This window comes from Malaya genurostris, chromosome 3, assembly GCF_030247185.1.
Source record: "Malaya genurostris strain Urasoe2022 chromosome 3, Malgen_1.1, whole genome shotgun sequence".
Lineage (NCBI taxonomy): Eukaryota > Metazoa > Arthropoda > Insecta > Diptera > Culicidae > Malaya > Malaya genurostris.
This window is the reverse complement of record NC_080572.1, coordinates 288,223,946-288,238,094: the sequence shown is the minus strand read 5'-3', so window position 1 is coordinate 288,238,094 and position 14,149 is coordinate 288,223,946. Positions and strand designations below refer to the sequence as shown.

General features: G+C 37.1%; 1 protein-coding gene across 2 annotated transcripts in view; it reads right to left on the bottom strand.

Moving 5' to 3' along the window:
- LOC131436427 (uncharacterized) overlaps positions 1 to 12,478 on the bottom strand; it is a 57,026-nt gene extending 44,548 nt beyond the window's left edge. For both annotated transcript variants that reach the window (XM_058605145.1, XM_058605146.1), the window contains exon 1: positions 11,495 to 12,478. The gene's annotated coding sequence lies outside the window, so the exon portion shown is untranslated. The remainder of the gene's footprint in view (positions 1 to 11,494) is intronic.
- Positions 12,479 to 14,149: the final 1,671 nt, after the last annotated feature.

The following is a 14,149-nucleotide window of genomic DNA, read 5'->3' as shown; positions in this document are numbered from 1 at the left end:
ATTCCTTACTATACATGGATCTGTTAGTCGAATTTTGATCGCAGACTAATGCTTTTGGAATGAATCCTGTGCAGTGTATTGCATCTATAGCAGCATCGACAATAGTTCTCATTTGCTTAGAGTCCAGATTGCTGCAGAAAAAATATCCGATGGCTTGCTTGAATCCTGATTTTATTGTTTTGATCATAAGAGTCAACGAAGATTTTGCACGAATGTTAATATTGGTATCCAACTGTCCTGGCAACTGAGATGGAAATCCGGCAAAGTAGTCTGGTTTAGAATTCGCGATGTATGTTATCCTTTCTGTGATAGACATTTCGTCGATAAAGATAGACACCAGTCGTTCATTTTTTTCCAAGCATGATGCCTTAATTTTCAGTAGCTTTAAAATATTAGTCGAGAAGCCGTCCTTAATTTCTATCTTTGCCAGCCACTGTTTCAGTATACTAACAGACGGAAGTGCGAAGAATTTCCTCATTTGTCTGTATGCCTTTGGTGAGCAATAATGAAGAACTAAAGCCATATTTTTCATTTCATCAGAATAACGTGCTCCATATTTTTTGCGATTTTTGTTCTTCTGTAATTCTATCAGTAGTGTATCGTGTAGTACAGATGATACGTTGGTATTCACTTTGTCAAGTTTGTGAAGATCCTTTCGCATTAATCGAATAGCTGCCTGTTTCTTACACAAAATTTGATTTTTTATACGTAACTCTTTCTTTAGACGTAAATTTTCTTCTTCAAGCTCGGTAACTTTTAACGCCAAAGTAATGTAGCGTTCACTATCGAATAAATAGTCGTGATCCTGACGTATTGTCTCGATTCCAGTAGTTGTCCTTCGTTTTTTGTTATTCAAAGTTATCTTTTCCGGTAATGTATCGATAACAACTTCGCCAGCGACGTCCTCTTCGTCTAATAGCAGAATCGGCTGATATTCGACTGGAAAGATATAAATGTTATTAAACGTTTATAACTTGTAGAATATTTTTACCTTGATTATCGTAAATATTCATTAGACTGAACTCTGGTACGGGGATGTCATTAGCTGGAGCAGGGCCACGCAAAGTTGGAGTAACAAATGGTTTTAAGCTAAAAGTATTAAAAAATACAGTAATGCACTGGTAATGGAACAATCATACCCTCGAGAATAATTTCTGCTATTCAAGAAATCCTCATCTCGAAAGTGATCAGCACAGACGTAACTATTAACGGTGAAATCTGGATTACGTGAAAAATTTTTCCAAGCGCGAAAATTCCTACAAAGTTAAAGTTATGATTTTGAAGTAAAAAGCGATAAAAACTTATCCATACCTTTTGTTTCCAGAAGCTCTAAACATAGATTTCGGCGATGGACCTTTACATCCGTTGAAGCAGCCATCAATAGCACATCTTCGGCTCATTGTAAAACTGGTCAACAATCGTATAATTCCCAACTTTGCACTGTTCCTTGATTAAACCGAGATTTTATTATACATACGACATACACAAAGTGATCGAACTTCTATTGCAAATGTTTTTATTTGCCTGCACAAATGCTGAACAAGCGTCTTCGTTTGTTTACTTTCTACGCTAGAAAAAGATTCGGTTTTCTTTTTCATGCATCGTTCGTGCTCGCAGCACTCTCACTAGTGAGTGATGCATTTGACATAATAAGTTAAATGTGCCGCCGTTCGATGGCGTTGCTGAACTGAAACTTGACATCGCTCTAAGCTGACAGGGTCTGGTTGTATGCAATGCACGACCGAGCACAATTATATTAAAAATGAAACAAACTTTGACCCATTATAAGAACAAAAATAAAGATGATGGTGGATGCACTAAAGTAAAAACTCAATCAAGTGACCAATTAGAAACATAATTTAGTTTATATTTGGTAGTTTATACTTGCTTATTTGTATAAAAAGTATCATCTGACGTGAAGTGGAGCGAAGGAATGTAGAAACATTCTCTCACAGTTCATGCATTGAGAGACACGAATTCTTGTAGCATCTTCTACCGAATTGAAAATGTTGTATACAATTTAGAGAAATATCGAGCAGCTTCTGTCAAATTGTCGGCAATCACCAACACTGATGTAGACTGTTCGAAAAGGCTCGTGCTGTTCGTACACGCTGTTTATCGGATCTATGAACAGAGTGCTCCGCTGGCGGAAAGGTCCTTAATGGTCTTATTAGTGTCAGGGACATTCCCGAAATTCTTACATCGTACTGGATAGGATCCGTTGTCCGATAGAATGATATGACACAGCATTTTTTGAGCACCTATCAGCGAATTTTTGTATCATTTGTTGTAGTTCAACAGCAGTCCTCGAGATTTTTGATGACTTTTAGAATTTTAGGGTACATGAAATTTTCGACATCGAAAAAATAATTTAGATGCCAAAAGGCTTAGAATTGCATGAAACGCCGAGATTTAGTGTCATATCGAAAAAAAAATTTTTTTGAAAAAATCGACTTTTTGGGACTTAAAAAATTATTAAGAAAATAGAAAGTCCCAGAAAGTTGATTTTTTCAAAAAAATTTTTTTTTTGAGATGACACTAAATCTCGAATTTTCATGCAGTTTTAAGAGTTTCGGTATCAAAAAATGGTGCTTTTTCAAGATTGAAAATTTTCAAACCTTAACCGCCGGACAGCACCTCTTACGCATGCCAGATTTAGCCCAAATTTTGCATGAGGACATTTTTCGAGGTGCTTAAAATTTTGAACACTAGTGCTTTACGAAATTAGAGATGATCCCAAAATATTGGCACCCTTATATGTATAAGAGCGGTAAAAATCAAAGTGTTTTGTCGGTTACGTCACTTATACCATCATATCTCTGGAACCAAAAGTCACAGCCATTTGATATTTGAACTTGATCAATGGGCCGACAGTAGCTTTCAAACGAGCCTAAGTTTGTTAAAATCGGTGCTGCCATCTCTGAGAAAATTGAGCGCGTTCAAATATCTTCTAAATATGTACAAACACATACACAAACAGACATTTTCCGATCTCGTCGAACTGAGTCGAATGGTATATAACACTATAGGTCTCCGAGGCTCCGTTCGAAAGTTCCAGCAATTCTAATACCTCTCTATAGAGAAAAGCAAAAAGCTTTAAGCGCTTAGATTGTTTGCAAATGATAAAATTGACAAATAGATACCTTCATGATAATTGATTCTATTCTATTTTCTATTTTTTCTCTACCTACAAATTTTTACCTTGGAAAAGTTTCTGAAAAATATCCTTTAACTGGAAGTAGATGATGTTCATTTCAAAGTTACTTAAAAGACTTATTTTAGATACGAACAATAATAGTTTTCGAGAACGTACAAACTTATTATTTTCATAAACAGTGAGTCGATTCAAAAGAAAATTTCATATATTTTGATCGAGAAATGTTGAATCAGTACCCGGGAACCAGTAAACTCAGTCACAACGTAATTTAATTGATTCTTCGGTAAAAAGTGTCGATATTCTTCGGAAAGTGTTCGTAAACACTGTGGAAGCAATACAATGAAGAAAACATGTAAAACAGTTCGCACAAAATATTTTGTCACTTCCATTGATTTTCACTTTTCCATATTTGGAATCAATGCATACGCAGCAAAATTCAGCGATTTTGTTTATATTGTAACTTGATGTTATTAATACTTGAACGTATACTGTCATAGTTGCAACGCACGAAGCGGATGTAGCAGGAGTTGGTTATTTATTGATAAATTATGAACGAAATTGATTTTATTAGTCTGTTTGCTAATGTTTTAACACCTAAATCAAATCTGTATGGGAACTGATAACTTTATCCGAGTATATAAGACGGTTTTAAATCATTATCCATATATGTAAGGTTTTACTATCTGCTTTAGTTCAAATTCAAGTAAAACGAAAGAAAACGTTCAAAATTTTGCCAAATACATGAGATATGTCAAAAGAATCACTATCATACTATCTCGTGGTGACCACGCTGATTTGATTCTTCAATAGCTAATTGCCATTTTAAATACTCAAGCGCACACGGTGTGCAGCAGACAGTAGAAAATTGCACCGACACACAATGCAAAAGCGACAATCTAGCAAGCGAACCCATATGTTTTTACAATCTAGTCATTAACTAGCTGGACAAGCCACTTTTTTTGTTCACAGACATGTACCTACTAAGCAAAGAAATGTTATACAGCATATATTTATATATTCCTCTTTGTGCGAAACTTCATACTACGCAGAACGATGCGTTGTTTTTTTATGCCTGACGCGAAGCCTCCCTATTGCAACCGAAGCAGGACTACTACTGCTAATCAAATTCGAGGTGTAAGCAACGAAATTTGCACTGTGTGGCGTTCTAGCGGTATTCCTTTTTTTGTTAGGTTCAACGATACATTTTTCCTCGGGCGGTCAAGTTTGTATTCAATTTGCGCCTAAGAAGTTCAGTTCGCAAACGGACATTATGAGCATTTTGAAGATGTTTACCTTCCTACAGCTATTTACTTTGACGGCTGGGGTATTTTCCAAAGATTCCAAAGTACTTTCTTCGCTAATGTCATTGTGGTTGATTCTAGAAGTGAGTCTAACAACACACCTGCTCGTCGCTCGCCTCGACTTCGTCGTCATCATTGTTCCGTATTATAGATAGTCGAAAAAAAATGTAATTTTCCCACCTTATCTCAGACAAAACTAGATCGCTAACTAGCTATCAAATTAATCAGCTCTTTGATAGGATTCCAACAATAGTTTCGATGATTATTTTTTTTGGGTTTTCAAAACAGTCCACTCCACGAATGACCTGCAGAGCAACCCACACACACACCAATCGTTACCAGTTTTCACTCGATCTTAACCTTCTTTTTAGTGACCCACGAACCGCAACCAAAAACCGACGACCGACCGACAGAAGCAAACTATATTAACCCCTTTCACTTTTTAACCTACCGATATCTGGCAATTGGTAGCGCAACCAGTAAAGTAACCAGGCCTGTTATAGGAAACGGCAGCACCTCGCGTTCCGACCATTATCAACTTCGCGCGTTCGCTGGTTGTTGGGGCCATTCGGTCGTGGCACACTCAACAAAAACAAGAAAAACAAAGAAGGCAAAATAAAATGATTACACATAAACGAATAAGTGGCTCGCTGTTGGATGGTGCACCGGCCAACTACGATGATAATGAAGCAGCCAATATGGTTTACTGTTTTGCTTTCGCCTTATCTTACCATACGGTGCTTGCCATCATGAAGCCACCCTCAACCGCTGCCATACAGCTACGTACTAGGCGCTTTGGTTGTGGCTTTCTACTGGCAAAAAACAATATCGGGAAAAACCAAACCAACGAGGTTTAGAGCAGGTGCAGACGGTCGAAAGTTTTTTTTCTTCTTCCGCTTGTGTGCAGTTCTACGAGTTTTTCTGTTTATCCCAAGAACAAGGTAAATTCAGCAGGTCAAGGGCCATCAAGATTGACGCTATCGAATTTTTTGTTCTATATTTATGTTCGTTGAATTTGTACAAATTTCTTTAACCTTTTTTATGGTATAAAAAACACCGATCCCGTTAACCATTGATTACAGTTTTAAGCTCAGCTGCGTGTGACTTTTTTTTACTGAATTTAAGGGAATTTTACAAACTTAGAAAAATTCAACGTTCGGTTCAACAACGTCTGTGGTAGCGTTTTTATTGCGGTGGTCTATTCTGTTGATCCAATTTTGAAAAGGGCGGGTCAAAAATGCGTCTGACCCGAAGTTGTGGCTGAAGATGAAACTAGTATACTAGTAGAACCGAGAAAATGAAACAGCTTTACTATTTTTCGGTTATTAGACATAATTTTTAATATTCCTTACTCTGTGATTCCGGAACCTGAACCCGGATCAAGATGAATTTCAGTGGGGTCATAAGATCTTTCATTTGAACAAGAGATGGGCAACCCGTTCGCGAACGGTTGAACAGAACTAGTTCTTCTAGATAAAATGAGTGAGCAAGAGTTTTTTATTGAAGGATGCTAGTTCTCTATTATTTTCAATGGAAATGGAAGTAACTCAATTCTTTGGGAGAGTGTACACTTTAACTGCGTATTTTGGAATAGATTTTAAGGATAAGGTAAAAATTCGATACATTCGCGATCTTTAAAAAAGTACACAAAAGATAATAAATATTGGTACAAATATATACCAAAAAGTACTCACTAGTATTGAATTTGTTTACTACAAATTATAGTTTATGGCTCTCATACTTTTTTCGGAGGAACAAACAAAATTTTAGAAGAACGAGAGAACGTTTCAACAGAACTAGTTCTTTCGGTAGAACTATCGAGTTCAGAACCAGGATAGCGATTTTTTTACCATTCTACTTATAATGACTACCGATTGAAATGGTTTGGACTCCAGTTTAGATTTTTATTTACGTTTTCTGCATCGCCGCTTTGAGTAAAGATATAAAATTTTTATCTTTCTTCACCCTGTCATTTCGAAACCGGAAATCGGATCTAGATTAAATTAAGGAGTTTTGTATGTATCGATCACGCTATCTCAGAGGAATGTGACTAAGTAGTTTGAAATTGAAATTTTTCCATAATCACCCTGTAATTCCGGAATCAAACATAATTCAAAATCTTCGTATGGAACAAGACGTCTCATTTCTATCTCAGTATGGAAAAATCGATCCAGCTATCTCTTAGAAAATTGGGTGCACAAAAACTACACAAAACAGACATTTTGCGTACTCGACGAACTGAGTTTAATGGTATATGACACTCCAGGCCTCGGTTCAAAAGTCTGTTTTCACCGTGATTGCAAACTTTTCTATATGAAAATGGCAAAAAGAGTAAATAAAGGCCGTTACCATCAAAAGTTGGTTAAACTAAAATGATGGTGAATCGATTGAGTTGTTTTTTGAAAAGTTAAATCATGTTTCATCTTCAAGTCCAATTCATACAGAATAAAAGAAAAGCACATTTATTCAGAGTTTGGTCAACAGACTTCAAAGACACTGCAAATAGCATTCGAAATACCGTCTGTCTGTGTTTTTATTAATTTACTTGAATTGAAAAGTTCACATCTATGAAAATGGTCAATTCTTCCACTTTCGGGATTTACATGTTTTCTTGATACGCCCATTCTTAGATTTCCAAAAGCTACAAATTTAAATACATTTAAACAAACAACAGGACAAAAATCATGGATGTTCAAGTTCCTTTAAAGCATATAATTATGGGTAACATCATCATTAGATTCCGGATAGCTACAAAATTGACAATTTTCCCTGATTTGAACATCCCCTGAATTGAGTAGTGTCATTGACACGCTCGAGGTGCTGAATTTTCTAGAGACAAGTCAATGAGTGTGATTAATCAATCTGACATCACTGTTACCACAATTTTGCTGATTACTCAGTGATCAATATTATGTTTTCCGAGATACGTTTTATAGATTTACTAATTTTCGGCAAAGTGCATCGGGTTTCGGGTACAAATTCGATTTTTTTTTCGAAATTCGACCATCTCTACTACTTAGGAAACAGTATTGGGAATTTATAGCATTTCAACAGCATCATGCCATCATTGCTGGCCACCCCCATCTCCATCGTTTACAGTGAAGGATTGGGGATAAGGAGGAAAGGAAGTGTTGATGCTTTACCTACTTCACGAAAGGACGATGACTAATAATTCTTTTTCATAGGTGTCGCGGAGCTGGTGATTTGAGCAGGAATGGAGATGGAACCTGTCAAATTTTTAGCAAACCGGGTATCCAATTTCCACACGGATAAAAATCTATTCCCGAAATCATGATTAAAAATCATGGAATCATGAATCATGACTATCATGAATAATACATCATGATTTAATGATCGAAACGATTGATTTCATGAACAATAACACATCTTTCATGAAAATTTTCATGATATCAATCATTTTTCTCATGAAGTTTCATAAGAAGCCATGGTTCATGATTCAAAAATCATGGTACCGGCAATAGATTTTTACCCGTGCATGATCACTAGTTCCAATCATTCAGCACACAGAAGAGAAACAGGTCCGTTTGAATACGACACAGGTATCGCAATGCGAATCACACGTCTAATTTATTTCCACTACACAGTACAGAATCAAAATAATTAAGAAGTATTTTTCTTATGTCGTTTTCGCTTGATGCCAAAACCTAACCCAGTTTCCACCTTAACTGATGTCAAACCGTTTGCTTGAAGCCGGTTTCGAACCTAGTTTCAACGTTGTTGAATTGAAAATCGAATCAGTTTCGAACCCGGTTTTTATATCAGGTTTTCTCAAACCCCCGTTGCTAAGTGCGAACCCAACACAGCTTCGTGAAAAATGTTCTTTTATGAAACTAGCCTGGGTCAGTATCAGTTTTCTCCAGCGAAAACGACATTATTTTCCAAGAAAATGAAAAAAAAACTAATTTTCGAAAAATGTTGACGGGAGTGAACATTTTGCACGTCTTACACGCACGCCTACTGCGATCGTTTTTCGAGAATAAACCAACGAACCCTTTTAAGAGCAAATTCAGCAGCTATAAGTTCTATATGGAAGATCTATGATAGAACAGACACTGGAACAAACGTATCCTCAGCAAGCCGTTCTAATTTCATTTATTCGACCAGTTCTTCTGTCAAATTTAAAACTGGTCTATGATGCCGTTCTATTTTTTGCATATTTGAAACACGAGTAAAACACTGCTGGGGCTGCCAGTTTTACTTGTTATAGAATTCAGGTTTAAATTTTGTAACTGACATAAATTATGCATCTAGAACTAAAACACTCCTGAACATGCCCTAAAGAGCAAAAATTAGATTTTTCAAAAGCAAAAAAAAATCTAACTCTTCAGTGCGTGTTTTTATACTTTAGCTCGGATAAAAAGGACAATTTTCGTGATTGATTTGCTCATTGAGAAGATTTCCTTTCCACCAAAAATTTGCTCTCTGAGACGGGTTGTCATTTCGGAAAATTTACTATTGGGAGGACCAAATTTAATTAAATATGAGTGTGCGTAGTTTTGTGTTCTAGTATTCACTGCACTAGAGGCGCACATTTTGACGTAGGACTACGTATTTGTTTTCTGTATAGCAGTGTTAAATACACAAAATAAAACTCTGCAAACTATGGTCAGATCGCGTCGATTCAAGTAGATAAAACTATATATTTGATATAATTAGTTGTTAGAACTTCAAATAATAACAAACAATGTATAATAATCCTGCTTATCAAACTGTATATCTGTGGCCTTTTGTGCGCCGTTCGCCTTGTATGAGAGGCAATGATTTTTGTTGAAGTCTTTCTGATTTTTCACAAAAAAAATGGAAAAAATATCGAAGGAATAATTTGCTGTGATACTAATAAGGATATTCATAATATGTACATATAGCACATACCCAAGTAATAATTGCAATGCCTTTAAGTTTTATTTAAAATTCATAAGGGTTATGTAAAAAATTCAGCAATGACAGCTGTACTAAATTTCGCTTTTGACAAGTAGTTTTTATATCCTTGTTGACGTTTTTATAACACCTTTTGCACAAACTAACAACTTAGCAAGATTTTGGCCTTACAATTGGTTTTTAGTTGCATTGCAACTCACCAAAACAATGCACTCCTTTCAAGTCTTTCACAAAACTAGTTTTGTGTAAATGTGTAAGAGTTGATTGGATTCGATTCTTATTTGAATCTATACGTTCACGATGAAAAATGAAAGAGCATACTTTTCTATATTCAGAGAAAGCTTCGAACTGTATTGAATCTCGAAATAGATTTGAAGCAGGTTTATGCTAATTCTTCATTTTGCTTTATTAACCTTGTGAAGAATGGTCCACTTGGCTGAAATATGTTCATATAATTGTTTTTCAGTGGGATTTTGTGTAGTTTTCAGTTCCGATACGAGATTGATGATGTAGCACTCAAGATAGGTGAATACGTGCCTGAACACGAAATCAGCGATCGATCATTTTGCCGAGATTCTGTGCAAAAAAAGTGTAACCAGCAGCCGAATTCCGGTGGCAGAAGAGATTTATCACAATTTTCTTTAAGAGAAGAAAATCTTATAATGTCTTTTTCTTTACAAAATTGGTTTTTCTTCGAGACGAACTCCGAACAATTGATGAGAAAGAAATAAAATTGATTTCAAGCAAAGCGAAAATGTGTTTTAGTGATTTTCTGCTGGATAGATAGAAGGCTGATCTAACAAGCAATAACTTCTCAAAACTGTCATCCAGTATTTTGGAACGGTTTGGTAATATCTTTCCGGCATTAGCACCTCTTCTTTTGCTGATAGTATTGCACAAATAACTCCTCCATTGCTCTTGAATTTTATCATTATAAGAACTATTCTTCAGAATTTATTTCACAAAAACCTCGAAGAGCAAGTTATTCGCTTCTTCTTTTTCAGGTGTCAAAAATTTTCCTCTTGAACTTTTTTTTCTTTGACAAGTGTCTACAAATTTCTTCTTGAAATAGATGGGAATTCCAAGATGAGAAATATGCGTGATCCCTTTGAAATATTCCATTCCTCTCAAGAAATTTTGTTACCGGAATTCGGCTGCAGCAGTTCATATTTTTCAGGAAGACCGTGGCGACGAAAAGAAGAACAACGAAGAATGAATCAGTTGTCAGGTCTAGTCTTAGTCAATTCCCGGTGTCAGTGTATTTATACTGAACATTGGGCAACGATCAGACCCAGAATCAAAAGCCAAATTTAATAGAAAACCGCTCTCCTAGAGAATTTATACTCGAATCTAAACACGAATAGCACCACAAGTGTCAAGTTATATGGAACATGACTACAAAAAGAAGAAGTCTTGGTGCTACATTCCATTGTGGAACGTGACCTTCTGTTTGGAATAAACTTCGAAACCGATTCTTAGCGTGCCGGGTAATCGCTAGAGGTAGAGCTACGACCCTTCTGACACTAAGAACCTGTTCCAAACCGGGGCTGATTTATCAGTTGTTTGGACTCGAACAGGTGTCCTGTATAATAATAAATCCTTTTATAAATAAGAACGATGAAATTTTGAAGTATTGCAGAAGTACCATAAAAACACTAATGTTAGTCAACTGCGAAACTCTATCCGGACTGAACAAAGTCACAAATGTTTTCGGCGAATTTCTAGTGTTGAAAACTAGTCGTTTTCCATTTCAAACTTTGCAGGTTTCACAAAAAATTTTCCGAACAATCATCAACTAGACCATTTCGTAACATACACTCCGTAGCGAAACAAAAATGTTTTCCTGATGACTAGTATGACTGCGCGATTCGCACCGCAAAACCAAGCGGATATACCAAGCAAAAGACGGCAAAACCAGCCCGAAACCAATGAACCTGCGGTTGTTGGCTGCACGATGAAACGAGTCGAAGACGATAAAAAAAGCTAGTTTTTCACAGCAATAATCACACTTACACTTGCGTACCAGCATACATTCCCATTCCCATTCCACCACCGGGCGCACCTGAAGTCGTTTACTGACCTATAAATGATAATATTTTTTTTTCTTGTTTTCGTTTTGTGTCGGCTTACAACGTACCTGTTCTTGGTTGGTGTCTATTCCGTGAAGAAATCAAATCTTCGGGTTCGTTTTTGTTGTTTTCGTTCGACCCGTATATGTGTATATGTCCGATGCCTAAGTCTGGCGTGTACAAATCGAATCCGATCGAATTCCTTTGCTTTTGTGTAGTTTCACTTTTACTTCAAGATCAGCAGCGATCGTCGTCTCTTCTTGTCGTCTCTCGATCGTTCTTGTGCGACCAACTTCCCTTTCTGTTGTTTATGCTTCCCTTCTTTCACTTTCGGTCACCACACTCACCACAGCACAGTAATCACCACCAACACCAACCCCATTTGCATAAAACTTAGCAGCAAAATAATCTCAACGCCTTGGGTGCCTTTTTTTATGACTTTGGCTTCCTTTCCAGCCGAGATCCTCTCACTCTTACACTGATCATAATACTACACCTTACAATCGAGGATTCATGCTTATGGAATTTTCACACTTTCCAGCAGCAGCCTCCTTTCACTTTGATCCTATTTGGGCACTGTCACACAGTTGCACTTGCACAGGACATTTTCAGCCAGACACGTAAGCGACGTCGCCATCACGATCTCGCACATATGGCGATCGTGTTCCACCGCTCATCTTTCTCTTTTTTTCAGGTGAAAATATTTTCTTCTTTTCCTCGATGCGGCAACTCTCGCTGCGATCAACGATGATCGCGCGTGCGTATGTGTTACTCTACGTACGGCAGTGCGGAATTTACGGTTCCTCGCTATGCACAGTGTTTCGTGCGGCTGCCCCCTTTTCCCCAAAGCACCAACGGGAAGGTCTTCAGGGGTCTTGCGAAAGCCAGTCAACGCACACTCACTCGTTCGCTTGCGCTAGTACCGGTACCGGTGTTCAACTTCAATGGTCGGCGATCGAGGAAAACACACCAATAAAACAGAAAACAGAAGAAAAAAGAAAATGGTTTTACGAGCACGACCAGCAGCAGATCCGACAGACAGATCCGATTTCTCCGAGTGGTAAAAGTAAACTGACTCAGCCGGAGTCAGCCAGCCCAAAGCGACCTCGACGAAGACGCTGAAGACGCAGTGCTGCAGCAGCAGCAGCAGCAGCAGCACCAGCAGACCGATCACAGTAGAGGTGGATATGCTTTCTTCTTCTGTAAATGGTGGTTGTTTCTGCTTTTCGACTGATTGCACGTTCCGGGAGACTCACACTGGTCAGCATAAAAATTGCCTGGTCATTATTTGAACTTCAATCAAGTTTTATGTTTTGTTCAACACGAATTGATTGTTTATAAGGGTTCGTTTCTTAAAATGGGGCTCAAGTCTTTCGGTTTAATGAGACACATTCGTTAAGCAAACGAGATCATCAGATTAGTTTTTCATTACACTTTAGTAAAAAATAGCGGTTTTGTTAAGATGGATTTGAAAACACAGGCACAAACCTCCAAATAACTAGGGGAACGTGACACTTGAGCCAATCGGTTCTGATTCTGATAGGGCTGTTGATCCTACAGATTACACTTAAGATATTGGTTTTAAGAGTTTCATGATGATCAAAACTCCACTACCACTGACAGGGTCAAAACTACATTAAATGGAGGTTAAAACCGGAACAAAAAAAAACGACATAAAATTGTACTAGATGATCGGAAAGATTCTGCAAATAAAAACAAACGCAAGCCTACTTCTTAAACATGTTTGGCTTCCTAGAACTATTATCTGATCCCAAATTGATGTGAGATTCGTTTTGGAATTTGAGACTGCTACTTCTGGAACCTGAAACCGAATGCAGTATAGCCAAAGTAAGCTTGTAAGGTCAGCAACTAATATAAACTACAAATTTAGAAGATATTTTTCAGAGTGAGGCAGCTTACAATCACCGATCCGATCACCTTACAAAATCTATCGCATCATTATGAAGTCTTGTAATGTAGTGAAATGTAATATAGTAATCTGATCTCGGGCACAGTCACCAATTTTATTCAAATGCTCAATAATTACACTTCCAAATGGAAAAAAAATCTGCTAAAAACGTGAGTATCATTCTCGATCGCGAGCTCATAAACGTATATAACAGTTTAAGTTTTTGAGTCTGTATCTCTAGAACCAGAAGCCGGATTCGGATGAAACCTTTCATTTGTATCCATCTTATCGTCATGAAAATCGGCCTAGCCATCTCAGGTAAATCTATGTGTGTTCTGTTTTGGAGTTTTTGAACGCTACTTCCAGAACCGCGCAAACCGGAAAACCATTGAAGCCAAGCCAATTTGTATAATAACCAGCTAATAAAACCTTTAAATTTAAACAGTTTGGGATCAAGTAGAGAAAATTTCTCTATTTTTTGCTGCATCGTTACTTCTAATGACGGTTTGAAATTTTTAACACACATTACACTGTATTTCCGCACCTAGAAGTTGAATCTCGATTGAATTAAATATCATATGAAATAATAACACCTTTGATTTGAATATAAGCTCGTGAAATAGGCCAAACAATATCTGGGAAATAAATGTGAGTTCTATTCCGATGTTTAAGACCGCTTTTTCCGGTGCTTCCGGAACTGGTGAAGTCAACTGGCCCCTCCCGAAATGAAATGCTGGGTACGGATCTGAACCTGGACAAATGCTTAATTTTATAATGATAATTTTCGAGGAAGAGAACGTACAAACTTATTATT